The sequence below is a fragment of the Oncorhynchus clarkii genome, chromosome 22 (genome assembly GCF_045791955.1).
Source record: "Oncorhynchus clarkii lewisi isolate Uvic-CL-2024 chromosome 22, UVic_Ocla_1.0, whole genome shotgun sequence".
Classification (NCBI taxonomy): Eukaryota; Metazoa; Chordata; class Actinopteri; order Salmoniformes; family Salmonidae; genus Oncorhynchus; species Oncorhynchus clarkii.
The window spans coordinates 32,788,152-32,815,035 of NC_092168.1; the positions used below are offsets into that span (position 1 = coordinate 32,788,152).

General features: G+C 41.8%; 1 pseudogene; it reads left to right on the forward strand.

Annotated features, from left to right (window-relative positions):
• The first annotated feature begins 1,021 nt into the window (after nucleotides 1–1,021).
• Nucleotides 1,022–26,884, forward strand: part of LOC139380802 (titin-like) — a 172,754-nt pseudogene continuing 146,891 nt past the window's right edge.

The following is a 26,884-nucleotide window of genomic DNA, read 5'->3' on the forward strand; positions in this document are numbered from 1 at the left end:
GGTGGAGGGTTTTGTTCTTCTCCACAAAGAAGAACCCTGAGCCGGCAGGATGAAGGACGAATGCTCCAAGCAGCCAGAAAGCCCTCAATGTACTCCTCCATGGCCTTGGTCTCCGGACCAGACAGGGAATAGAGCCGTCCCTTAGGTGGTGTAGTACCAGGGAAGAGGTCAATGGCGCAATCATAGGGTCGATGTTTAGGAAGAGATATGATGCAGGCCTTATTGAAAACCTCCCGGAGGCCCTGATACTTTGCAGGGATGGTGGCGAGATCCAAAGCTTTACCCAAGCACATGGGAGGATGTCCAGGGGCAGGCTGCGCCACCTAGAGGCAATGTGCGTGGCAAAACGAGCTCCACCCCAGGATAGAACCCATAGATAGCCCAGTCGATCAGGGGGTTGTGCCTCTGGAGCATGACAATCCCAAAACCACAGGTGTATGAGGAGATTCAATGAGCAGGAACTGCATGGACTCACTGTGATTCCCTGACACTCTCAGATTGATAGAAATGGTGCTGTGATTGATCCTGCCAATAGAGCGTCCGTTCACTGCTCTGGCGTACATGGGAACGGACAGAGATTGTGTGGAGAGTCCCAGCTCCGACACCAAGGCAGTGTTCATAAAACTCTCTAAATATCTTAAACCCTGTTTTTGCTTTGTCATTATGTGGTATTGTGAGTAGATTGATGAGGATTTTTTTTATTTAATCAATTTTAGAATAAGGCTGTACAGACTATTATACATCTTTGTATATAAAGACAGGAAAACGTACACGTACTTATTCAATAAGACAGTCATTCAAAGCTAAATGTTTTGTGTCAAAAGAAAGGCAGATGAACCCAAGCAGTGACAACAGTGCCTGGGCAATGTTAAGTGAAGTGAGTGACAGGTGTGAGCTTGCATAATATAGCTTCCCATCTCCCATCAGCCCCTCTGAGTGGCAGACCAATAAGGAGAGTGGATGCACTGATGATGCTGATTTGCCCAGGGGTATAAAAAGTAACACAACCATATTGTCACTTCTGAGCAGTTGGAGCATTCCCAGCCTTGCCTCGGGTGTAGGGATTGCATAAGGGAAAAAAACAAAACTACACAGCTACACTGTGTGGTTTTGTTTTTTTGGGTTTCTTTGAGGCTAAACTGTTCTCACATTGGATTTTCTGTCAACATTTCTGGATAAGGAGATTTCTGATGAGATAAAACTCCTGGGCTTCCCCCAATCAAATCCAGGCACTCTTGTGGATACAAGTAAGTCATTGTAGTTCATTAAACCTTAACCTATACTAATGCAGTGCTTGTCAATTAATATTGTGTTATCTGTATATACTAATTCCAAAAGTATAACGTGACAATTGGTGATTTCCACCTAATTGGAGACACGTGTCTCAAAATATATTATGGGAATCATTTAACATTATGAATGTTTTATTTTAAATACATACCTTATTAAGAACTAATGCTTTTAATTCAAGGTTTTTTCTATTTGGTGAAATGATTTGAGAAGCTCCCAGAATAGCCCGTATTAGCGTTAGAGTGGTGTCCCAGCTGCGGAGCAATGTCTTTTTAAGGGAATCAGCAGCAGGGCTATCAGTTGCACCTCCAGTTATGTGTCACATGGTGACTGTCAATCAAGTCTGGTACCGAGTATTTTTAGAGCGTTCCAATTTGTGTTACATGGCTCATCAAAAGTTTACAGTTTTGGATAGTTTTCATACATTATCGATATGATGCAGGTTATAATTGATTGTTAAGGCAATGCCTTAGTTAATTGTTGCGCCAATGTATACTTTCTGAACAGTATATACTCAGGCCATTGTTTAATGATCTGTGGAGATTTCTCGAGGTGAAGTTTTTCAAAGGTATACTTTCTGAAGTGATATTCTGTATATCCGGATGAAGATCAACTGTTCTCTGCTAGCTTCATTGATGTTCCATTCTATGGAAGTTGTGATATTGGGTTTCATTAAGGCTCCCAAGTGGTGCAGTAATCTAAGATAATGCATCTCAGTGCAAGAGATGTCACTGCAGAACCTGGTTTGAATCCAGGCTGCATCACATCCGGCCGTGATTGGGAGTCCCATAGGGGCCAGCGTCATTGTAAATAAGAATGTGTTCTTAACTGACTTGCCTCGTTAAATAAAGGTTCAATTTAAAAAATGTAAAGGCCTAAGGAATCTTATATTTGATGTGCGTTGTATCTAAGGATGAAAGGTAATGTGATACTATAGTGCTTAATGGCTCATATTTTTGGGTTGAATAATGTATGTCAATAAATGATGGATTCTAGGCCTGTACTGGATTGAAAGTCCAGGCCTACTAAGTTTAAGCTGTTCTATCTATAGTCCTAAACAAGTTCTTAAAATATTAAGCTTTACATTTGCAGTGTTTTGTACATTGTTGGAGATGACACAGTCTTTAAATTCATGACTGGTTTATTAATACTTAATTCCAAAACCTCATGTTGATATGTTATCCAGCTGCTATTTAAAGATGACTTGGTGGATTATGTTGTATCTGGAACTGGAACGGCAATGGCAGACATTTTAGCACTTAAACATAGGCCCAGTCAAGGCATATGTGTTGTATAGGCCTAGTGTAACTGTAGGCCTAACAGCTGACGTCAAGGGATATGTTCTGTTCAGTTTGAGTTATAAATAATCTATTACACACCTATTAGTTACATTGAGTAACACTTGCCTTACCCTTAATACAGTGTACATACAGTGTAACATTGAGTAATTACAGTACTTGTTACACTGTACTTACAGGAATACTTGCACAGTAATAAGGTCACTGTAATGTAAAGTGTTACACTGTAATTTATTACCTTAACTTGAAATATATCAACATTAATTTAACTGGAAATCATTAAACAGTGATGTAAGGCCAGTTGGCCATCTGTTATTTAAGTGTGTGTGTGAAGCACAGATCTCCTGAGGGGTAGCTAGCTAGCTTCCAGTTGTTACTGTCTTGTCTGTGAGCTGTCACACGGAGCTGTGGCCCTGGTGTTCGGCCTAACACCCAGATCTCATGGATCCTCTGATAGCTCAAGTGACAGTAAGCCAGGTGTTGGAAATGACACAAGTCATTAGATACTCATTGGCTAATAATACATGCTGGGTTCATTTGATGTTAAGGTTTAATTTGCATATGTAAAAGATGTCAAAGAAAGGTAGACTCATCTTCATTGGCTTGGTGATGTGACACAAGTGACGGAACACTCTCATAAACTAAGAATTGAGTTCAAATGTAGAGTTCAAATGTATTTGCCATAAAACTACTGTAAAAGATGTCAAAGAAAGGTAGATTATTCTGATTAAACCTAGTCCTGGAATCAAAGCCCTTTCGATGGAGAATCTCCATTGACAATGCTTTTTAGTCATGGATTTGCTTTGTTCAGGGATTTTACCATTCAATTATTGTAAAAGATTAATAAGGTAGATTTATGGTGTGTGAGTGATTTGGTGATGTGCTTTGTTGTATCTCTTAGGGTGCCGTCCACAATGTCAACACAGGCACCAACATTTACACAGCCTCTGCAAAGCGGTGTGGCACTAGAGGGTAGTGCTGCAACGTTTGAGGCTCAAGTTAGTGGTAAGGAGATCTCTTATGTTCTTCAACTATACCTCATGAATATAGCTGAATGTCCAAACATACAGGACCTAATATATTGTTATATTTGAGTTTCTTCAAAGTAGCCATCCTTTGCCTTGACGACAGCTTTGCACACTCCTGTCATTAGAAATGAATAAAAATGAAGAAAAACCCTTGAATGAGTAGGTGTGTCCAGATTCTTGACTGGTACTGTAGATGCAGTCATTGATTGAATCATTGATGTAAAACCGCAGATATAAAGACTTTGCACAGCAACATTTTATGAAGTCTATAAACAAGTAATAAGTACCCTATTAATGGATTGGATTCCCAGACACAGATTAAGCCTAGACTTTAGTAAAAAGCTCTTTCAATGGAGAATCACCATTGAAAATGCTTTTGAGCTCTGGACTAGGCTTAATCTGTGCCTGGGAAGCCGGCCCTATGTGATATTGCAGGCCTTTTGTAGTTCCTGAGAGAAAATGCCTCAGCTTTCCTCTGAATTGTAACTGCTTGTTCAAAATCATCACCATCTTCATCTCTGCTCAGTGCTGACTAGAATGTTGACTTGATCTAAAGGTAATCCAGTTCCTGAGGTGAGCTGGTTCCGTGATGGCCAGGTTCTTTCCGCTGCCGCTCTGCCCGGCGCACAGATCTCGTTCAGCGATGGCCGCGCTGTTCTGATGATCCCTGCTGTGACAGCCGCACACAGTGGAAGATTTTCTGTGAGAGCCACCAATGGTGCTGGACAAGCCACTAGCACCGCTGAACTTCTTGTTACAGGTGAGAGAACCAGAGTATTGTGTTATGTTATTTTTTTTGCCTGCATATGCACTGTGGTTTCTCCTAATGGTTACTAATGGTTACTGCACTCAGGTAAAACATTGAACGTTTGTGTCTAATCTTCTGCAAAACTCGGGGGTCTTTCAGGGCCTCTTGCTTGGGCCACTTGATAAAACAGTGGTGTTGTTTGAGGTTGTTCTAGCTAGCCAATGCTTTGGCTTGCAGTTTTAGACAATGTCTTGCATCATACTAAGAGTAATCATGGCTGCAAACATGAAGGGCAGCCAAAGATAGCATAGTATTCATTATGAATAAAGCTCTTAAAAGCAGCCTGTCCAAGTGACTGACCACCAGTACTGTAGGCCTTCATTGCTCGCTACTTTACAGAATTGTTCAATTAACAGCACTCATTTGCAATGATGAGAGTGGTAGCTGCCATGTTGTTTACATTTTACACATCCAATATTGAAATCGGGAAACTGTTGTTTGCCACTTACTATTTTACACAAAGCAAATGTATGTTCAATCACCTTTAAAGTAAAACAATACAGTAGGTGTTATAATTGACCACCATGTCTACTGCTACCACTGACCCCGGGCTTAGGAGCAAATGTAATTATCGGACCATTTGGATCACAATCTATTGCCGAATGAAAATTAAGACAAATTGTGTTACAATTTCCCCTGGTCTCCACCAGTTGCATTTGCCCCCCGTCTACCCTAGCCAATGGACATCTGTGGTGCTGCTCACTTCCACCACTTAAAAAATAAAAAATCACATTTTAAAAAACGTATTTTTCCATTTAATTTATTATAACAGCGGAGACCGCGCAGCCCAACTTTATTCAGAGACTTCAGAGTATGACCGTGAGACAAGGAAGCCAAGTGAGACTGGATGTTCGTGTTGCAGGAATCCCTACACCTGTGGTAAAGTTCTACAGAGAGGGAGCTGAGATACAGAGCTCTGCTGACTTTCAGATTGTTCAAGAAGGAGACCTTTACAGTTTGTTGATTGCCGAAACCTTCCCAGAGGATTCTGGAACTTACTCTGTAAATGCTTCAAACAGCAGTGGACGGGCTACCTCCACTGCTGAACTACTGGTTCAAGGTGAGATAAAGTTGATCCAGTTGATTTGTGGTGTGTGATTATGGGCAACATGTTCTGTCCTTAAATTTGCCGTGCTCCAACCATATCGCCTGCGACACCTTTTAGCGTGCTTTGGGCTTTTGGAAATCCGCCATTGTAACAGCCTTCTCTGGGTTACAAGATAATTCCTGTTTCAATTATTTAATTGTGCATTTCCTTGCTGTTTTTTGGACAGAAAATATAATTAATCTAGCCTAGAGAGGTGACTACCTACACTGTAAGGCATTTTTAACTCAAATACTTCTAGTGAGTTGATCTCAGTCATTATTACTTAAAATGTTTATGTGGTACAGACTCAAAACTAAATGAGAAGTCACATCAACTCTATTTTTTAAGTTAACTTTTTCCCCAGAATGCTCTACCGAATGTTGATTTTTTTTGGAATTGTTTTTAATATCTGTGTATTTGCATGTATATTGAGTGATTTATTTATCTTTGTGTAGCATGAGATTTATCACATACATTTTTCTAAACTAATACCATCATTTGTTTTTTTTACCTGTTTCTGAAATGGTTGTTCCATATGAAATGGCTTATGTAGTCTCCTCACACTGTTCCTAACCCTGGCAGTCATTATGATACAAATATCAACTGTTGGATATCCTAACTCTGGCTGGATTCCAATAGGAATTACACATCACTTTGCAAGCCAGCATAATGTGACTTGCAGGAAGGGTTGCGAAATTCAGGTACATTTTCAGGTTTTCCAGAAATCCCAGTTGGAAGATTCCTGGAAATCCTTCAACCAGGATTCTTTTGAAAATATGAACATTTTGGGAAAGTTACCAGAAGTTTGCAACCCTACTTGCAGGCCTGATGTTGCCTGTAATTCATGAGTTTCAAGGCACCTGTGTTAGGGTAAAGCTAAGTCTCAAAATAAGACTTCATGAAATATGTAATGTATTGTCATAGAGAACTTATTATAATTATAACATGTGCCCATTAACTCATTTTGTTAAGGTTGCAGGACTGAACATGAATGAATTATGTCACTAACAAACACACTCATGGGTGGTAACTCTACAATTCACTCGAAAAGGCAAGTCACACTGGGAAATGATTTTGGAGGTGTGGCTTAGTGGGTGTATTCCATTATTTTTTCAAGCTGATACAACTCAAATCTGGAACCCCTTCAGGGTCAGAGTGACTCTATCAATTTGATTAATAACTACAGAAATAACGTTAAGTAACTGTAAATATATTAAGTACGCCTTCAATGAGCCAATTCATTGAAACTGAATGGAAACTGTGATAGGCTCAAAGGGCCCGTGGGCAGTGAATTCCATATTGACATGTAGCCTAAACTGAATTTGATTTACAACTTGTTGTCATCATGTTCAATAATTTGATGGATAATTCATATTTATATTTGTTTCTGTCTAGGGGGAGAAGCTGTGCCTGCCAAGAAGTCCAAAACTGTTGTGTCAGCCTCCTCTCAGACCAGAGTTGAGACAAGGGTAAATAGACATGAATAGACATAAATAGACATGGCATTTTTATCTCTGTCTGTCTGTTGACGCTATCTATCATTCAGATAAAACACTAACCTTTTCTGTTGTTTTATTTTCAGAGTATGGAGGCTCATTTTGAATCCTCATCCATGCAAATGCGTGTTGAAGGTGGTGTAGTGAGCCACCAAGCACACATGACCCCACCACGTGTGCCTCCAAAGCCAACCTCAGGCGGACGTCATCAGTCACCATCACCTGTGAGACGTGTCAAGGTGCCCACTCCGGCCCCTGTCAGGTAAAACACTTTATATCAATCCTACATAAAATAAAGTGTTTCATTGAATGCCACAGACAGGTAGTTTACCTCAATCTCCATAGGGAATAAGACCATGGTTATTTTATAATACAGAAATGACATGGTATTTAGGTTCCCAATAAATTACCTTATGAAACAGTAATTACATAATAAACATATTACTTACTTATTTGTCTATTAACACTACAAAACACAATTTTGGTAATATATGAATACTACACATTTTTAAATGTTTTGATATTTTCTGTCTCTTTGTTTAACACAGGCCTGTATCCCCCTCATCAAGACTGTCTGTGTCCCCAATCAGACCAGTTAAATCCCCACTGACCACACGGAAAAAGGTAGCCCATGGTCCTAATGTCCCCCCACCATGGAAGCAGGGAGACTTGGTGGAAGGTTCCAGCAGCTATTCCAGCAGCAGGACTTCTAGTGCCACCCATGCCCAGGCCTCCATGTCTGCCACCCATGCTCAGGCCTCCATGTCTGCCACCCAGGTTCACATGGAGCAGCACTGGGAGGGCTCTTATGAATCGCAAACGACTGGTGTCGCTGTATCTGGTGTCGCTGTGAGAGAGGTAAGGAGATTCCTATTTCATAGGAGCCCCTCTCTCAACTCTCTCTGTGGCAGAGACATCTTGAGGCTGATTGGTGTATGTGCATGAGCGTTCATAAGGTAAGATTGTGAACGGCTTTGATTCGCTGATTAGCTTTCTTTTTGAGGAAACGGGCCTAAATCAGTTCAAATATCCTGTACAAGGAATATTTGACTTCATGGATGTATTTTTGGATCTAACATGGCTTAGGCTCGGTTGTCTGAATTTAGAAAGTAATGATCCAGCCCTCTAGAGATGTGATGATTGTAGCTATTTAAGATTGCATCTATTATCAATAAGGTGATAGTGACATATGTGTATGCAGCTATTATCAATAAAACTGATAATGACTTTGATTGGATCCTAACGGTACTAATGTATGCTAGGAGGCACAGCATGAGGTGGATGATAAAAGCATTGCTGTAGCTACTGTGGTAGCAGCTGTGGACCAAGCTTGCAACCGCAAGTCTGCTGGTTTTACACCAGAGCCGGTTCCAGAGCCGGTGCCAGAGCCGGTGCCGGTGGTGCAGCCCGGTACAGAGACACAGCACCTTTAGCACCTCTTCTACTGTGGTGTTAATGTCCACAACAAGGGAACAGGTAGTTCATTCATTAAAAAGTACAACCCTGTCGTCCTTCCCTTCACTTCCATTATTTATTTATTTCCCTTTCTTCTGTCACCACAGCCCACATCGGTAGACCCCACTCACGCTTAATAACATTATCCCTGATAAACATAGACAGTTTTCCATGTTAAATTGGTGTCTTTTCCCCGTACCCACATATTTGACCTCACAACCATCTGTGATTTTGTAACATTCCTTATGGTTCATTTTTCACATTCCCTTTGGTGTGTTGAGCTCTCCTCTAATGTTGATATGTGTCATTAATATTATCATTATTTATACACCTAATATACTGTATAACTATCCTGCTCCTGGCCAGTTCATAATATAGATCATGCCAGACTCTATAGCTGTTGAATCAGCTATAGAGACACGCACTGATGACGCTGTACTACATCACAGAGAGATGGAAATCTCCACTGTCACATGTTTGATGACAACCTAGAGGCAGGAAGCTTAAAGATTGCACGTACTGTATTGTTTTGTTTACTTCTCTGAGTACTTTCCCAAATCGCTCACATCAACTATACAGTATGTTGGCACTATTTAAATTGAAGTCACTGCATGAACCCATTTTCTCTGCACTTAAGGCAGTGATTTAGGTACGTATTTTGAACATACCGATTAGAAGAGGCAATTTTAGTCTCAAATCTGTTTAGCACGTGTCCGAGGGCACACAAGTCTGTTGAGCAGATCCTTGGTAATTCTATTGTGCACCTGCATGATTCATTTTCAACATTACACAACCTACTCAAACTAACACAATTCCATGCTTTAACGATGACATGTTATTACCAGGTAATGCACATCAAGACTTGGGTGTGGAGTTTGTCCAGAGTGTTTGTAATCAGAATGTGAATCTGTTTGCTGTTGAAGTGACTGCTGCTATGGATGATGTGTATGCTATCTATGTGCTAGATGACATTCACTGCTTGTTGTCTCAAAGGTTGAGGGTGGGAAAAAAGCGGAGGCAAAGGCTACAGTTGTTGCTGCTGTTGACCAAGCACGCATTCGGAAGCCAATGCATGGAGAGAGGGGTCATGCTGGAGAGGAAACTTATGAATCTGATTTAAAACAGCAGTCAATGCTGTCTACCACTGAGCAACAAGTCACAGTGACAACTGAGGCTGTGCATATACCAATGATACCACCAATGGCAATTCAAACAACAGCTGATGACCAGAGTATTCATGTAACCCAGGTTTGCTATCTTTTTATTATGAAAAGATGCTTATTGCCAAGTTTTCTCCGATAACATTATATGTAATGTCCTGCTTGTTATTCTAATTTCTGCATTGAGTTTATTGTCCTCACTCTATCCACACTCTGTTGGTTACTTTAGATACAAAGAAGTACAGAAACTACTATCGCCCACGTGGATGCTGTCCCTGCACCATCCCCTATTCCACATTTCACAGTTTCAAAAGTTATGGTTCCTAAACCTGACCATAGCTATGAGGTAAGCATAGGTCAAATCAGGCACTCAGTGGTATACAATTGTTGTAGTGCTTCAGTTAGTATACAGTGCATTCAGAAAGTTTAGACTTTTTCCACATTTTGTTTCGTTACAGCCTTATTCTAAAATGTATTAAATTGTTTTTTTCCCCATCATCAATCTACACACAATACCCATAATGAAAAAGCAAAAACAAGTTTTTAGAAATTTTTGCAAATTTATACAAAATAAACAAATGAAATATCACATTTACATAAGTATTCAGACCCTTTACTCAGTACTTTGTTGAAACACATTTCGCAGCGATTACAGCCTTGTCTTCTTAGGTATGACGCCAAATGCTTGGCACACCTGTATTTGGGGAGTTTCTCCCATTCTTCCCTGCAGATCCCCTCAAGCTCTGCCAGGTAGGATGGGGTCTCTACATTTTCAGGTCTCTACAGAGATGTTCGATTGGTCCTGAGAGCTCTGGAGCAGGTTTTCATCAAGGATCTTTCTGTACTTTGCTCCCTTCATCTTTCCCTCGATCCTGACTAGTCTCCCAGTCCCTGCCTCTGAAATAAAGTTGTGGCCAAAAGTTTTGAGAATGACACAAATATTAATTTTCACAAAGTCTGCTGCCTCAGTTTGTATGATGGCAATTTGCATATACTCCAGAATGATATGAAAAGTGATCAAATTAATTAAAATTAATTGCAAAGTCCCTCTTTGCCATGCAAATGAACTGAATCCCCAAAAACACATTTCCACTGCCACAAAAGGACCAGCTGACATTATGTCAGCACGCACAGTGAGGCGAAGACTTTTGGAGTGGCAAAGAAGTCACTTCTCTCCAGGAAAAACATCAGGGACAGACTGATATTCTGCAAAAGGTACAGGGATTGGACTGCTGAGGACTGGGGTAAAGTCATTTTCTTTTATGAATCCTTTTTTCTATTGTTTGGGGAATCTGGAAAAAAGCTTGTCCGGAGAAGACAAGGTGAGCGCTACCATCAGTCCCGTGTCATGCCAACAGTAAAGCATCCTGAAACCATTAATGTGTGGGGTTGCTTCTCAGCCAAGGAAGTGGGCTCACTCACAGTTTTGCCTAAGAACACATCCATGAATAAAGAATGGTACCAACATATCCTCAGAGAGCAACTTCTCGCAACCATCCAGGACCAGTTTGGTGACGAACAATGCCTTTTCCAGCATGATGGAGCACCTTGCCATAAGGCAAAATTGATAACTAAGTGGCTTGGGGAACAAAACATCAATATTTTGGGTCCATGGCCAGGAAACTCCCCAGACCTTAATCCCATTGAGAACTTGTGGTCAATCCTCAAGAGGCGAGTGGACAAACAAAAACCCACAAATTCTGACAAACTCCAAGCATTGATTATGCAAGAATGGGCTGCCATCAGTCCAGAAGTTAATTGACAGCATGCCAGGGCGGATTGCAGAGGTCTTGAAAAAGAAGGGTCAACACTGCAAATATTGACTCTGCATCAACTTCATGTAATTGTCAATAAAAGCCTTTGACACTTATGAAATGCTTGTAATTATACTTCAGTATTCCATAGTAACATCTGACAGAAATATCTAAAGACACTGAAGCAGCAAACTTTGTGGAAATGAATATTTGTGTCATTCTCAAAACTTTTGGCCACGACTGTACATCCCCACAACATGATGCTGCCACTACCACGATCACGGTAGGGATGGTGCCAGGTTTCCCCCGGACGTGACGCTTGGCATTCAGGCTAAAGAGTTCAATCTTGGTTTCATCAGAACAGATAATCTTGTTTCTCATGGACTGAGAGTCTTTAGGGACCTTTTGGCAAACTCCAAGTGGGCTGTCATGTGCTTTTTACTAAGGAGTGTCTTCCATCTGGCCACTCTACCATAAAGACCTGATTAGTGGAGTGCTGCAGAGATGGTTGTCCTTCTGGAAGGTTCTCCCATCTCCACAGAGAAACTCTGGAGCTCTGTCAGAGTCACCATCGGGTTCTTGGTCACCTCCCTGACCAAGGCCCTCCCCCGATTGCTCAGTTTGGCCGGGTAGCCAGCTCTAGGAAGAGTCGTGGTGGTGCCAAACTTCTTCCATTTAAGAATGATGGAGGCCACTGTGTTCTTGGGGACCTTTCAATGCTGGAGACATTTTTTGGTACCCTTCCCCAGATCTGTGCCTCGTTACAATCTTTTCTTGGAGCTTTACGGCGGTTCCCTTGACCTCATGGCTTGTTTTTTGCTCTGATGTGCACTGTCAACTGTGGGACCTCATGTAGACAGGTGTGTGCCTTTCCAAATCACATCCAATCAGTTGAATTTACCACAGGTGGACACCAAGTTGTAGAAACATCTCAAGGATGATCAATGGAGATAGATTTTGAGTCTCATAGCAAAGGGTCTGAATACTTATGTAAATAAGGTATTTCTGTTTTTTATCCGAATGCTCACTTCATCCGTATACTGTACATCGTTATCCATTCCATATTATATTTTTAAGTGATCGTCCTTAATATTGCTAAACAAAGCAGGCAATATCTTAATGCTTTGTTCTGATTCGTGATGATAATGGTATTCTCCTTGGGTTGATCAGGTTTCAGTAGCAGGTTCTGCTATTGCCACACTGCAGAAAGAGTTATCCTCTACCTCTGCACATGTTGCTCAAAAGATGATTTCGACAATCAGTTACAGACTGAGATAGGCGCTAGGTTTACAGGGGGAATGGAGCAAATGTATAAGACTTTGGAAACAAAGGTTTGTAGTCTGGAGTGTTGTGCCCTCTAAAATAACACTGTGTGGAGTCTCACCTCACTGATTGGTATTGGTAAACCTCCTCTTCACCATAACGCTGAAGCCACGCTACGTCCCCTTTGTTTCAGAATCCATTTGCTTCATAAAGAACACCTAGCTTGCTCTCCTCTTCTTCCTCTTCATTTATCTGTTTCCAACCTGTTGTCACAACTCTTCTTCTTTCTAGGATTAATTCTTAACTTGCGTCCATTTCACCCATGTTTCACCACTCCTAAAGTCATAGTTCAGATACTGTACTGTTTGTGACTTTTTGTAACTTATATGCATTTTAACAGATTGTTGAGGCTTCAGCAGTCCCATCCCATGCAGAAGAGCCAGTTGTGCCACCTACTCTTGTAGCTGTAAGTATTTCTCTAGTGGCTTTATTTCAGGTTATATATACATTATTGTTGTCTATTCAAGCATCATTTCTAACTTAATCTATGTCATCTATGTCAATATTTTGTAATATATTTAAAAAATATTTTTTTTCAGGGCTTGAAGAACGTGACTGTGACTGAGGGTGAATCTGTGACTCTGGAATGTCAGATCACTGGTCACCCTGCCCCTGGCATCATGTGGTTCAGAGAGGACTACAGAATTGAGAGCTCCATTGACTTCCAGATCACTTATGAGAGTAAATGTGCCCGTCTGGTCATCCGCGAGGCCTTCGTAGAAGACAGCGGTCGCTTCACTTGCACTGCTACTAGCGAGGCTGGAACCATCAGTACATCCTGCTACCTGCTTGTCAAAGGTAAACAGGCAGTTTTGTTTTTTACATTCCTGTCTACAATGACTACTTACTGTTGAGGTTGAATACTGTACTGCCAAATGGTTAATTGGGTGTATTGGTTTATGAATGTGCTAATACTTGTATACATTTCTTTCTTCTAGTAACTGAGGAGATTGAGACCAGGGAAGAGATGACACAAGAGATGACACAGCAGGAAACGATGACAGAGCAGAGAACTGTCACTATGTTTGACTTTACAACTAAAGAGAAACAGTGAGTGCCAACTATTTTCTACCACTACATTTGCAAACTCTTGGCAGGTATAATTATGTATTGTGTGCTAGATGTTGACAAGGGAAAACATAATAATTCTATGCTGCTCATCATACATTATGAAATCAATTGCCAGCAGATCATAGTGAATCTTCCCTGTTTGAGTTTTTCTAATGAGGATGAAAGAAGTTGGAGTAATCCTATTTCAGATTCATTAGTAGAGGGTCCTCACTCAAAAATAACACATTTTCAAGGTTCTTTTATGCTCAACGTTTTAATGTTTCGACTGTAAGGTCATCGTAAATCTAATCTTATTTCAGGCACTTTTTGAGATACATTTGCCCTAATTACTGTATATTTCCAATGTCCTTCTAGCTTTGCTGTTGAAGCAAAGGAGGAGACCATGTCGGAGGTGAATGTCACCACCACAGGATCACCAGTAGATACTGCAGATGCTGTCGCTCCCTTCTTTGTCAAGAAGCCAACTGTGCAGAAGTTGGTGGAGGGTGGAAGAGTTGTCTTTGAGTGCCAGATCGGAGGCAGCCACAAGCCCAACATTATCTGGAAGAAGACTGGAGTGCCCCTTACTACAGGATACAGGTAGCCTACTTGTGACACATTTTCAATGAATCTCTATTATGCATTTGTAAGAGTGAATTGATAATTGATTGTACTGTTTACAATATATTACTTATTCATCCATTAGATATAAAGTGCACTACAATAAGGAGAGTGGAGTGTGTAAATTGGAGATCTCCATGACGTTTGCTGATGATGCTGGAGAGTACTCCATCGTAGCCAGGAACCAGCTTGGAGAAGAGTCTGCCTCTGCCAGTTTGCTGGAGGAAGGTCAGTCTCTTTAATCAGAATGTTGTTTAATCACATGGACTACAAATCCAGTAATATGATGCATCCTAAATGGCACTCTGTTCCTTACAAACTGTAGTGCACTACTTTTGACCAGAGCCCTATGGTCCTTGGTCAAAAGTAGTGCATTTACATAGGGAATAGGGTGCAATTTGGGACACACACATTTTCTATATCTGGGCCTGTGAAACCAACTATATCTGGGCCTGTGAAACCAACTATATCTGGGCCTGTCTTAACTTTAGTTTATACATTGTATATTTTGTTTACAGGGGAATATGAAGAATACATAAAGAAACATGAAATGACCTATAATACTGAAGTGACTACGGTGCAGGCGAATGTTTCCCCTGTTGTTGTGAGCGAATATGACGACCAGAAGTACATCCAGAGAATGGCACAGATGCAAAGCTTTGTTAGAACTCAGGTATTTGGATGTATAAAAAAACTACACTCTAACCTGGGTACCAATCTGTTTGACACGGAGTACAATGAGTGGAATGTTAGCACAAATCGACTGGTACCCAGGCTAGCAGTGCGCTATCATTGTGACGTTATCGTATTTGATTTGTTCTCAGCCACTTGTTTTGAGACAAGACATGCTTTATTCCAATGTGTTTTTACAGGAACTCCAGATTTCTTCATTTGAGGAGAGGATTATCCACGAGATTGAGATCCGCATCCTGCAGATTACCTACCAACAAATTGTGACTGAGGATCGGGAAGAGATGGTGACTTGTGCAGACCGTGAGGCTGTACAGTCAGCCTTTGCCACTCCAGTTAAAAACTACAGCATCATGGAAGGAATGGGTGTTACTTTCCACTGCAAAATGGCAGGAACTCCACTACCCAAGGTAGTAAAGAAACCATGTATTTTTATTTGATACAAAGTGTCCATTCCACTTCATTTAAAATGTTGTATATTTTATATGGTCATCAAGTTTTTCTTGTCTCTCAAAAGATCGTATGGTACAAAGATGGCAAGCGTATCCATCATGGCGGCCGTTACCAGATGGAGAGTCTTCAGGATGGTAGAGCCAGCCTGCGTCTTCCTGTGGTGCTGCCGGAAGATGAAGGTGTTTACACAGCATTTGCCAGCAACATGAAGGGAAATTCTGTAAGCTCTGGGAAACTGTATGTGGAGCCCACTGCCGTTGCAGTAGCTCAGCGTTACACACCTGAACCTCAGGCAATGCAGAGAATTAGGTGAGATTTTTATTACCAAATGTATTTTAATGTATATTTGTTTTAACATCATAAAAACATGCCAAGTATCACTGATTTTGGTATTTATTTGCTCAGGTCTCAGTCCCCAAGATCTCTGAGTCGTTCTCCCGGACGCTCTACAAGCTGCTCTCCCGGGCGTTCTCCCGGACGCTCTACAAGCCGCTCTCCTGCCCGCTCTCCTGCAAGCAGGCTTGATGACACTGATGAGAGTCAGCTGGAGAGACTGTACAAGCCTGTGTTTGTCTTGAAGCCACAGTCATTCAAGTGTGCTGAAGGGCAGACTGCCAGATTTGACCTGAAAGTAGTTGGTAGACCCATGCCTGACACTTTCTGGTTCCACAATGGTAAGTGATGTGAAAACATGATACATCGTCTAGGATATGTTTTATTAAAAAAATATTAAAACTATTATTCCTTTCTTTGTTCTTTTCAGGACACCAAGTTGTCAATGATTACACCCACAAGATAGTGGTGAAGGAAGATGGAACTCAGTCACTGATTGTGGTTCCAGCCATGCCCCATGACTCTGGAGAGTGGACGGTAGTTGCCCAAAACAGAGCTGGAAAAAGCTCTGTGTCCATAACACTTACAGTTGATGGTAAGATCTTTGTATTGTATCTGGTATACTCATTCCTCATTTTAAAGCAAAAGAATGATTGTCCGTTTTTGTATTGATACATAATAAACCAGGGCTTTTCAATGTAGGTCCTGGAGGGTCGAAACACTTCTGTTTTTCATACTCTCCTTGCAGCCATCCAGGGGCAGAATTGAAAAGCCCTGTCATATACAGTGCATTCGGAAAGAATTCAGATCCCTTGACTTTTTCCACATTCTCTTACATTACAGCCTTATTCTAAAATCGAATAAATAAGACATTTTCCTCATCAATTTACACACAATACCCCATAATGACAAAGCGAAAACAGGTTTTTAGAATTTATTGTAAATGTATAAAAAAAAAAGTTAAGTATTCAGACATTTTGCTGTGAGACATCCTTGAGATGTTTCTACAACTTTACTGGAGTCCACCTGTGGTAAATTCAACTGATTGGACATGATTTGGAAAGACACACCTGTTTATATAAGGTCCCACAGTTGACAGTGCATGTCATAGCAAAGACCAAGGATTTGTCTGTAGAGCTCTGAGACAGGATTGTGTCAAGGCACAGATCTGGGGAAGGGTACCAAAAAATGTCTGCAGCATTGAAGGTCCCCAAGGACACAGTAGTCTCCATCAATCTCAAATGGAAGAAGTTTGGAACCACCAAGACTCTTCCTAGAGCTGGCCACCCGGCCAAACTGAGCAATCGGTGGAGAAGGGCCTTGGTCAGGGACGTTACCAAAAACTCGATAGTCGCTCTGACATGGCTCCAAAGTTCCTCTATGAAGATGGGAGAATTTTCCAGAAGGACAACCATCTCTGCTCCACTCCACCAATCAGGCCTTTATGGTAGAGTGGCCAGACAGAAGCCACTCCTCAGTAAAAGGCACATGACAGCCTACTTGGAGTTTGCCAAAAGACACCTAAAGACTCTCAGACCATGAGAAAGAAGATTCTCTGTTCTGATGTAACCAAGATTGAACTCTTTGGCCTGAATGCCAAGCGTTACGTCTGGAGGAAACCTGGCACCATCCCTACGGTGAAGCATGGTGGTGACAGCATCATGCTGTGGGGATGTTTTTCAGCTGCAGCGACTGGGAGACTAGTCAGGATAGAGGGAAAGATAAACGGAGCAAAGTACAGAGAGATCCTTGATGAAAACTTGCTCCAGAGTACTCAGGACCTCAGATTGGGGTGAAGGTTCACCTTCCAACAGGACAACGGCCCTAAGCACACAGCCAAGACAACGCAGGAGTGGCTTCCTTGAGTGGCCCAGCCAGAGCCCGAACTTGAACCCGATCGAACATCTCTGCAGAGACCTGGAAATAGGTGTGCAGCGTCACTCCCCATCCAACCTGACAAAGCTTGAGAGGATCTGCAGAAATGAATGGGAGAAACTCTCCAAATGCAGGTCTGCCAAGGTTATAGTGTCATACCTAAGAAAGCTTGAGGCTGTAGGCTGATTCAACAAAGTACTGAGGAAATGTTCTGAATACTTATGTAAATGTGATATTTCAGTTGTAGTTTTTTTTTATAAATGTGCAAACATTTATAAAAAACTGTTTTTGCTTTGTCACAATGGGATAATTTGTGTAGATTGATCAGAAAAAAAATAAACAAAACAAAATGTAGAAAAAGTCAAGGGGTGTGAATCATTTCCGAATGCACTGAACCATTGTTGAATGATAGCATTGTTCTCATGTGTGTTTCTCCATGTACAGCCAAAGAGAACCTGGTCAGACCCCAGTTTATTGAGAAGCTGAAGAACGTCAGTGTCAAGAAAGGCACTCTGGTTGAGTTGGCTGTCAAAGCCATCGGAAACCCCCTGCCTGACATTGTTTGGCTGAAAAACAGTGACATCATCTCCCCACAGAAGCACCCAAATATTAAGTATGTGATTTGCCCCACCTGCTATCTCAATGTGCACATGCCTATGATATACATCATGTGCACCAAATACCTCTCCAGTCCTTAAGACATGTATATTGTTACTATCTTTATATTACAAGGCTGTACTGATTTACTAACATTGATTGATGTCTGTTGTAGGATTGAGGGCCTCAAGGGACAAGCCAAATTCTATATCCCACAATCTGTGAGTTCTGATAGTGCCTGGTACACAGCCACAGCCATTAACAAAGCTGGAAGAGATACCACTCGCTGCAGGGTCAACATTGAAGTGGATGTTGCTGCACCTGCACCGGAGAGGAGACTCATTATCACCAAGGGAACCTACAAGGCCAAGGAAATTGCAGCTCCAGAGTTGGAATCTCTGCATCTACGTTATGGCCAAGAGCAGTGGGAGGAGGCTGACCTATATGACAAGGTCAAGCAGCAGAAACCGCAGTTTAAGAAGAAGCTGACTTCCGTCAGGCTGAAGCATTCTGGTGCTGTCCACTTTGAATGCAGACTGACCCCTATTGGTGATCCCACTATGGTTGTTGAGTGGTTACTTGATGGCAAACCCCTTGCAGCTGCTAACAGATTGCGCATGGTTAATGAATTTGGCTACTGTAGTCTTGACTTTGAAGTTGCCTATGCCAGAGACAGTGGTGTTATCACCTGCAGAGCCACTAACAAATTTGGAGTTGACCAGACCTCAGCTACACTCATTGTAAAGGATGAGAAGAGCCTTGTTGAGGAGGGCAAGAGGGAAATATACAGAATTGATGAGATGGAGCGCATGGCTCACGAAGGAGGTCCTTCTGGAGTCACTGCAGATGAGTATTCAGAGAAGTCAAAGCCTGAAATTGTCCTTCTTCCCGAGCCAGCAAGAGTGTTGGAAGGTGACATTGCAAGATTCCGTTGCAGAGTGATTGGTTATCCTACACCTAAGGTCAACTGGTACCTCAATGAGCAGCTCATTCGCAAGAGCAAGAGAATGAGACTTCGCTATGATGGCATTTACTATCTTGAGATTATCGATATCAAGTTATATGATGCAGGATATGTCAAAGTGGTAGCAGAGAACCCTGAGGGCACAGCTGAGCATCTGGTGAAGATAGAGATCACACAGAAAGAGGACTTCAGATCTGTTCTCCGTCGCATTCCTGAACCAAAGGCACATGACACTACTGAACATGGAAGAATTAGCTTTGAAGTTGTGAAGGTTGACAGACCTGCTGATGCCCAGCCAAAGGAAGTTGTCAAACTGAGGAAGACTGAAAGAGTCATCCATGAGAAGTCCACAGAGGAGACAGACGAGTTGAAGAGTAAATTTAAGCGCAGGACAGAGGAAGGTTATTATGAAGCCATCACTGCTTTGGAGCTCAAGTCCAGAAGAAAGGATGAGTCCTATGAGGACATGCTTAGGAAGAGGAAGGAAGAACTGCTTCACCATCAGAAACTGTTGTCTGAGGCTAAGAACAAGAAAGACTTGGAGGAGGGAAAACTCACCATCCCCACAATCAAACCAGAGAAAGTACAGCTCTCTCCCAGCATGGAAGCTCCAAAGATCTTGGAACGCATTGCAAGCCAGACCGTGTCTCAGACCGAGGAAGTTCGCTTCAGAGTCAGAGTTGTTGGCAAACCGGAACCTGAGTGCCAGTGGTTCAAGAATGGAATCATACTGGAGAAGACAGATCGTATTTACTGGTTCTGGCCTGAAGACCACGTATGTGAATTAGTGGTCAGAGATGTCACAGCAGAAGACTCTGCTAGCATCATGGTCAAAGCCATAAACATTGCTGGAGAGGCTTCAAGCCAGGCATTCCTGCTGGTGCAAGGTAAATTATCTATTTCAATGCATATGAAGCTTGTATTCTACAAATAGTTAAAAGTTGTATGTAATTTTGCATAAAGAAACATAGAAAACTGTTCTGTTTACCTTAAAAAATCATATTAAATGTGTCTTTCCTTTGTTTCACTTTAACCACGACAGTTATTACCTTCGCTCAACAACTAGAGGATGTGGAAGCTAAAGAGAAGGACACCATGGTGACCTTTGAGTGTGAGACCAGTGAGCCTTTTGTCAAAGTCAAATGGCTGAAGAACAATGCAGAGATTTTCTCTGGAGACAAATACAGGATGCACTCAGACAGAAAGGTTAATTTCCTTTCTGTACTGACCATCAACATGAAGGACGATGCAGAATACAGTTGTGCTGTTGTTGAAGATGACCACATCAGGACCACTGCCAGACTCAATGTGGAAGGTTGGCAGTTTTTCTTACTATACTATATCACTTTCACGGACTTCAACAGTTATTTTCAACTGTGAAAATAGGGACGTTGGAATACGTTAATTATAGAACAGTAACTCTGAAACTGTTTAACTTAAAATGTTCCTATCGTGCAGGTGCTTCACTGTCAATCGTGAAGAGGCTGGAGAACATTGAAGTGCCTGAGACCTACTCTGGGGAGTTTGAGGTAGAATTGTCTCGAGAGGATGCTGAAGGTACATGGTACTTCAATGACAAGGAAATCACGCCCAGCAGCAAATATGTTACCTCCTCCTGTCGTGGACGCCATACCTTGTCTGTCAAAGACATCAAGAAAGAAGATCAGGGAAAATATACATTCAAAATGTACGATATGCAGACCAGTGCCTCGCTGAAGATGAAACGTGAGTTGTGACTTTGTTATTAGAGTGGTTAGCTTCTTCTCTTATTCTCAAGACAACCATTACTGTTGAAAAGATGGGATGAACAGCGTAACAATGTCAATGTCTGTTCCTTCAGTGCGCCCTGTGACACTGATGCAACCCCTCACTGACCTGACAATCTGCGAGGGTGACATTGCTCAATTAGAAGTGCGATTCTCTCAGGAAAACGTTGAGGGAACATGGATGAAGAATGGCCAAGCAATCTCCGCTACAGATCGCATCCACATCGTTATCGACAAACTGGTCCACAAGCTGCTTGTTGAAAATGTGAGCAGAGATGATGCTGCAACATACTCATTCTTTGTCCCAACTCAGGATATCGCAACCTCTGGGAAGTTGAACATTCAAAGTAAGCAACTTTTATCAGTTTGACTATATTCATATTGGTATAATTATATTGTGAATCACCAGATTTTTTTAATTATATTTTTTCCCTGTTTTACAGCGGTTGAAATTTTGAGCCCACTCACGGATGTTAACGCAGTTGAGGGCACCAAGGCTGTTATTGAGACTGAAATCTCTGCTGCTGATGTTACCTCTGTGAAATGGTTCCACAATGACAAGCTTGTGATGCCCAGCGAGAGAATCCAGATGCTTGCAAAGGGATCCAAACAGCACCTGGTATTCCACAGGACCTTTGCCACTGATGAAGGAACCTACAAGCTATGTGTTGGCAAAGCTGACTCTAGCTGTAAACTGACTATTGAAAGTATGTTTTTTTACTGTGTGTGTTGCAAGTTCATTCAGACCCCATTTATACAGACCCTATTCAACTTATTTTGTTATTTTACAGAAATTCATATCGTGAAGCATATGGAGGATCAAGTTTGCACAGAGACCCAGAATATAACATTTAAAGTCGAGGTTTCCCACCCTGGCATTGCCGCTGTGTGGACATTCAAGAAACAAGAACTCAAAGCTGGTCCAAAGCACAAGATTGAGGCCAAGGGCAAGAATTACAGCCTGACTGTCATTAACATCATGAAGGATGAAGATGGGCAATACACATTCGCTGCTGGTGAACAAACATCCAGAGCAAAGATTACTGTGTCAGGTATGTTTAACGTCTTCATGATATTGTACATAAACTCCTTCTGAAAAGATCCATTGATTTCCACTGCTCTGACTCAAAGTTGTCTGCTGAGTTGGAAACGATTAGAGTGTTTTCACATATAGTAATTTTTAAAAGAACCAATCTCAGTCCTCTTTAATAAAGTGATCTCTGGAGTAAAACATGCCAACATTCCTTCAATGCACTCTAGGTTTTTACTAAGTGCAGGAAAAGCCATTCCATCAGAATGTGCTATCGTACAGCTAGATACATTTTGGAAGCTAATATATTGCATTTAGTTACAAAATAACTAGTTAAAAAATAAGACATAATAATTGTAATCAGAAGATAGATACTATTACCATGTAAATATTATTGATAACATAATAAATAGCAGCAGAATAAATGCAGATGAAATAATGCTGTGATTTACAATTGTACACCCAATGTAAGCTACTAACCCTTTAAGAAGAAGAATTGATTTTGTACCCTGTTGTGATTCTCAACAAATATGTTGATGTCTTCTCACACTATTCAACCCCCACAATCAAATAAACAGTTTATGAAGCTCTCTTAGCCTATAGGTCACATATTGCAAACAAATATTCTGAACTAAAAATACCACACATATTTAGGAAATTCTGTGCATCCTTGACAATCGCTTTTCTTTCTTTTTCACCATTATTAAACCAGGTAAGCCAGTTGAGAACAAGTTTTCATTTACAACTGTGACCTGGCCAAGATAAAGCAAAGCAGTGTGACAAAAACAACAACACAGAGTTACACATGGAATAAATAAACATACAGTCAATAACACAATAGAAAAATCTATGTACAGTGTGTGCAAATATAGAAGATTAGGGAGGTAAGGCAATAAATAGGCCATGGAGAAGAAATAATTACAATTTAGCATTAACACTGGAGTGATAGATGTGCAGATGATGATGTGCAAGTAGAGATACTGGGGTGCAACAGAGCAAGAGGATAAGTAACAATATGGGGATGAGGTAGTTGGGTCTACATGTACAGTGATCGGTAAGCTGCTCTGACAGCTGATGCTTAAAGTTAGAGAGGGAGATATAAGACTCCAGCTTCAGTGATTTTTGCAATTTGTTCCAGTCATTGGCAGCAGAGAACTGGAAGGAAAGGCGGCCAAAGGAAGTGTTGTCTTTGGGGGTGACCAGTGAAATATACGGGTGGGTGTTGCTATGGTGACCAGTGAGCTGAGACAAGGCGGGGCTTTATCTAGCATAGACTTATAGATGACCTGGAGCCAGTGGGTTTGGCGATGAATATGTAGTGAGGGCCAGGCAACGAGAGCATACAGGTCGCAGTGGTGGGTAGTATATGGGGCTTTGGTGACAAAACGGATGGCACTGTGATAGACTACATCCAATTTGCTGAGTAGAGTGTTGGAGACTATTTTGTAAATGACATCGCCAAAGTCAAGGATCGGTAGGACAGTGAGTTTTACAAGGGTATGTTTTACAGCATGAGTGAAGGAGGCTTTGTTGCGAAATAGGAAGCCGATTCTAGATTTAATTCTGGATTGGAGATGCTCCTCTGGAAGGAGAGTTTACAGTCTAACCAAGTGTTCTAGCTGAGTTTTCATAGGGTCCAGTGAGTAGCTAGGCGAGCTGGAGACACGGCAATTCAGACAGCTAGCGGGCCGGGGCTAGCAGGCTAGCAGAAGGGCCTTCGGGGGATGTCGCAACGAAAGAGCCTGTTGAAACCCCCTCGGACGGTTACGTCGACAGACCAGTCGTAATGGATCGGCGGGGCTCCGTGTCGGCAGTAAAAGGGTCCAGGCCAATTGGCTAAATAGGTATTGTTGCCCAAGAATTGGCTGATGGACCTCTTCAGCTAGCCGGGAGATGGGCCGAGCTCGAGGCTAGCTCCAGGCTAACTGGTGCTTGCTTCGGGACAGAGACGTTAGCCAGGAGTAGCCACTAGCCATGATAGCAGCTAGCTAGCTGTGAAAAGGTTCAGAGCTTGCGGTAGGAATCTGGAGATGAAGAGATGTGGTAGAAAAAAAGCAGTCCGATATGCTCTAGGTTGATATCGCGCTGTGCAGACTGTCAGGAATTGATCGGGCTGAGGCTGGCTGATGTCCGAGTTAACGGTAATGACTGCTAGCAGTGGCTAACTGACTACTAGCTAGTAGCTAGTTAGCTGGCTAGCTTCTGATGGGGGTTCCAGTTCTAAAGTGAAAAAAATAGCAGATCCACCCACCTGTGGATGTCGGGCCCTCATACCACCCTCATGGAGTCTGTTTCTGACCGTTTGAGCAGACACATGCACATTTGTGGCCTGCTGGAGGTCATTTTGCAGGGCTCTGGCAGTGCTCCTCCTGCTCATCCTTGCACAAAGGCGGAGGTAGCGGTCCTGCTGCTGAGTTGTTGCCCTCCTACGGCCTCCTCCACGTCTCCTGATGTACTGGCCTGTCTCCTGGTAGCGCCTCCATGCTCTGGACACTACGCTGACAGACACAGCAAACCTTCTTGCCACAGCTCACATTGATGTGCCATCCTGGATGAGCTGCACTACCTGAGCCACTTGTGTGGGTTGTAGACTCCGTCTCATGCTACCACTAGAGTGAAAGCACCGCCAGCATTAAAAAGTGACCAAAACATCAGCCAGGAAGCATAGGAACTAAGAAGTGGTCTGTGGTCACCACCTGCAGAACCACTCCTTTATTAGTGTCTTGCTAATTGCCTATAATTTCCACCTGTTGTCTATTCCATTTGCACAACAGCATGTGAAATGTATTGTCAATCAGTGTTGCTTCCTAAGTGGACAGTTTGATTTCACAGAAGTGTGATTGACTTGGAGTTACATTGTGTTGTTTAAGTGTTCCCTTTATTTTTTTGAACAGTATATATACGAAGAAAAAAATATATATACATTGGACAGGACAAGACAAACAGACGTCTGACTGCTACGCCATATTGGATGGATATTAATCGCTAATTAATATCAACCAAAAAAAAGCATGTTTTTTCCGCGAACCTGCGCATCATCATCTTCTCTCTTTTGTGGCACCATTGTGAGGGGTTATGGCAGGGGAAACGGTGTTGCAGTAGTCTATTGCGTGGTGTTTATGGCAGGGGAAACAGTGTTGCAGCAGTCTGTGTGTGGTGCGGGAATAATGACAAGTTAATAACCTCTTATGGATAGGGGAGACGCTAGCGTCTCAACTGACCAATTGCTGGGGGAAATGCAGAGCGCCAGATTCAAATAAAATGCTATAAAATTCAAACTTTCATTAAATCACACATGTAAGATACTCAATTAAAGTTACACTTATTGTGAATCCAGCCAACATGTCAGATTTTAAAAATGCTTTTCGGCGAAAGCATAAGAAGCTATTATCTGATAGCCTGCACCCATCTGCACCAGCAGTAAACAAAGGAGCTAGCATAGCAGGCACTACACAAAATGCTGAAATAAAATATAAAAGATGCATTACCTTTGCACTCCAATATGTCCTACAAACATCACAATTGGTCCTTTTGTTCGATTAATTCCGTCCATATATATCGAAAATGTCCATTTATAAAGCGCGTTTGATCCAGAAATAAACAGCTCACTACAAAATATTTCAAAAGTTGCCTATAAACTTTGCCAAAATATTTCAAACTACTTTTGTAATACAACGTTAGGTATTTTTAACCGTTAATAATCGATCAAATTGTAAACGGGGCAATCTGTATTCAATATAGGAACGAAAACAAACCAGCACTGCTTTTCACGTCTTGCGCAACTCACAAAAGTGTCCCCAGTTCCGAGTTGGCCTACTTCTTCATAGCACAAAGGAATAACCTCAACCATATTCCAAAGACTGGCGACATCGTGTGGAAGCGGTAGGAACTGAAAATAGGTTCCTATTAAATATCCAATGGCAAAGACAATATAGTGAACATCTGAACAGTTAGTCCTCGGGGTTTTGCCTGCTACATAAGTTATGTTATACTCACAGACATGATTCAAACAGTTTTAGAAACTTCAGAGTGTTTTCTATCCAAATCTATGAATAATATGCATATCTTATATTGTTGGCATGAGTAGCAGGAAGTTGAAATTGGGCACGCTATTTATCCAAAAGTGAAAATTCTGCCCCCTAGCTTTAAACTGGGGAGCTTTGTGTTCACATTGCCCTAAAAAAGGGAACCAGACAGCGGAATTCAAGTGAACCAAACTCAGACAACCTCTCGAGATGTTCTCAGTTCGGATTGCTTCAGGGGCTCTTTGAGGGGTCTGAGTTCCTTTGGAGTGTTCAAACTGCACAAAATATTCAGCAAACTGCACTGAGTTTACAAAAATAGCCTGAAAGGGACCAAGTCTAAAAACATCCAAAATTCCTTATTTCCATTATGTTAATGATTATAACTCCACCTTTCACTACTACTTTCACTTTTAGCCTGTTATATAAAACTAAACCGTGTCTCCATGTTCCCAGGTGGTGCCATAAACAGACCACTCCAGGACGTGACTGTGGCTGAGTCTCAGACAGCTGAGCTGGAGTGTGACGTGGCCAACCCAACTGCTGAGGGCAAGTGGCTGAAGGATGGACAACCTGTGGACTTCAGTGACAATGTCAAACATGTGAAAAATGGAGCTGTCAGACGTCTTGTTATTACCATAACTAGACCCCAGGACATCGGTGAATACACTTACCAGGTTGCAAACTCCAAGACAACAGCCACCCTGAGGGTTGAGTGTAGGTGTTACCTTTTGAGCAGAAATGTTTTGTTTGTTTTCAACTGGCATTAATATATGGCTATCAT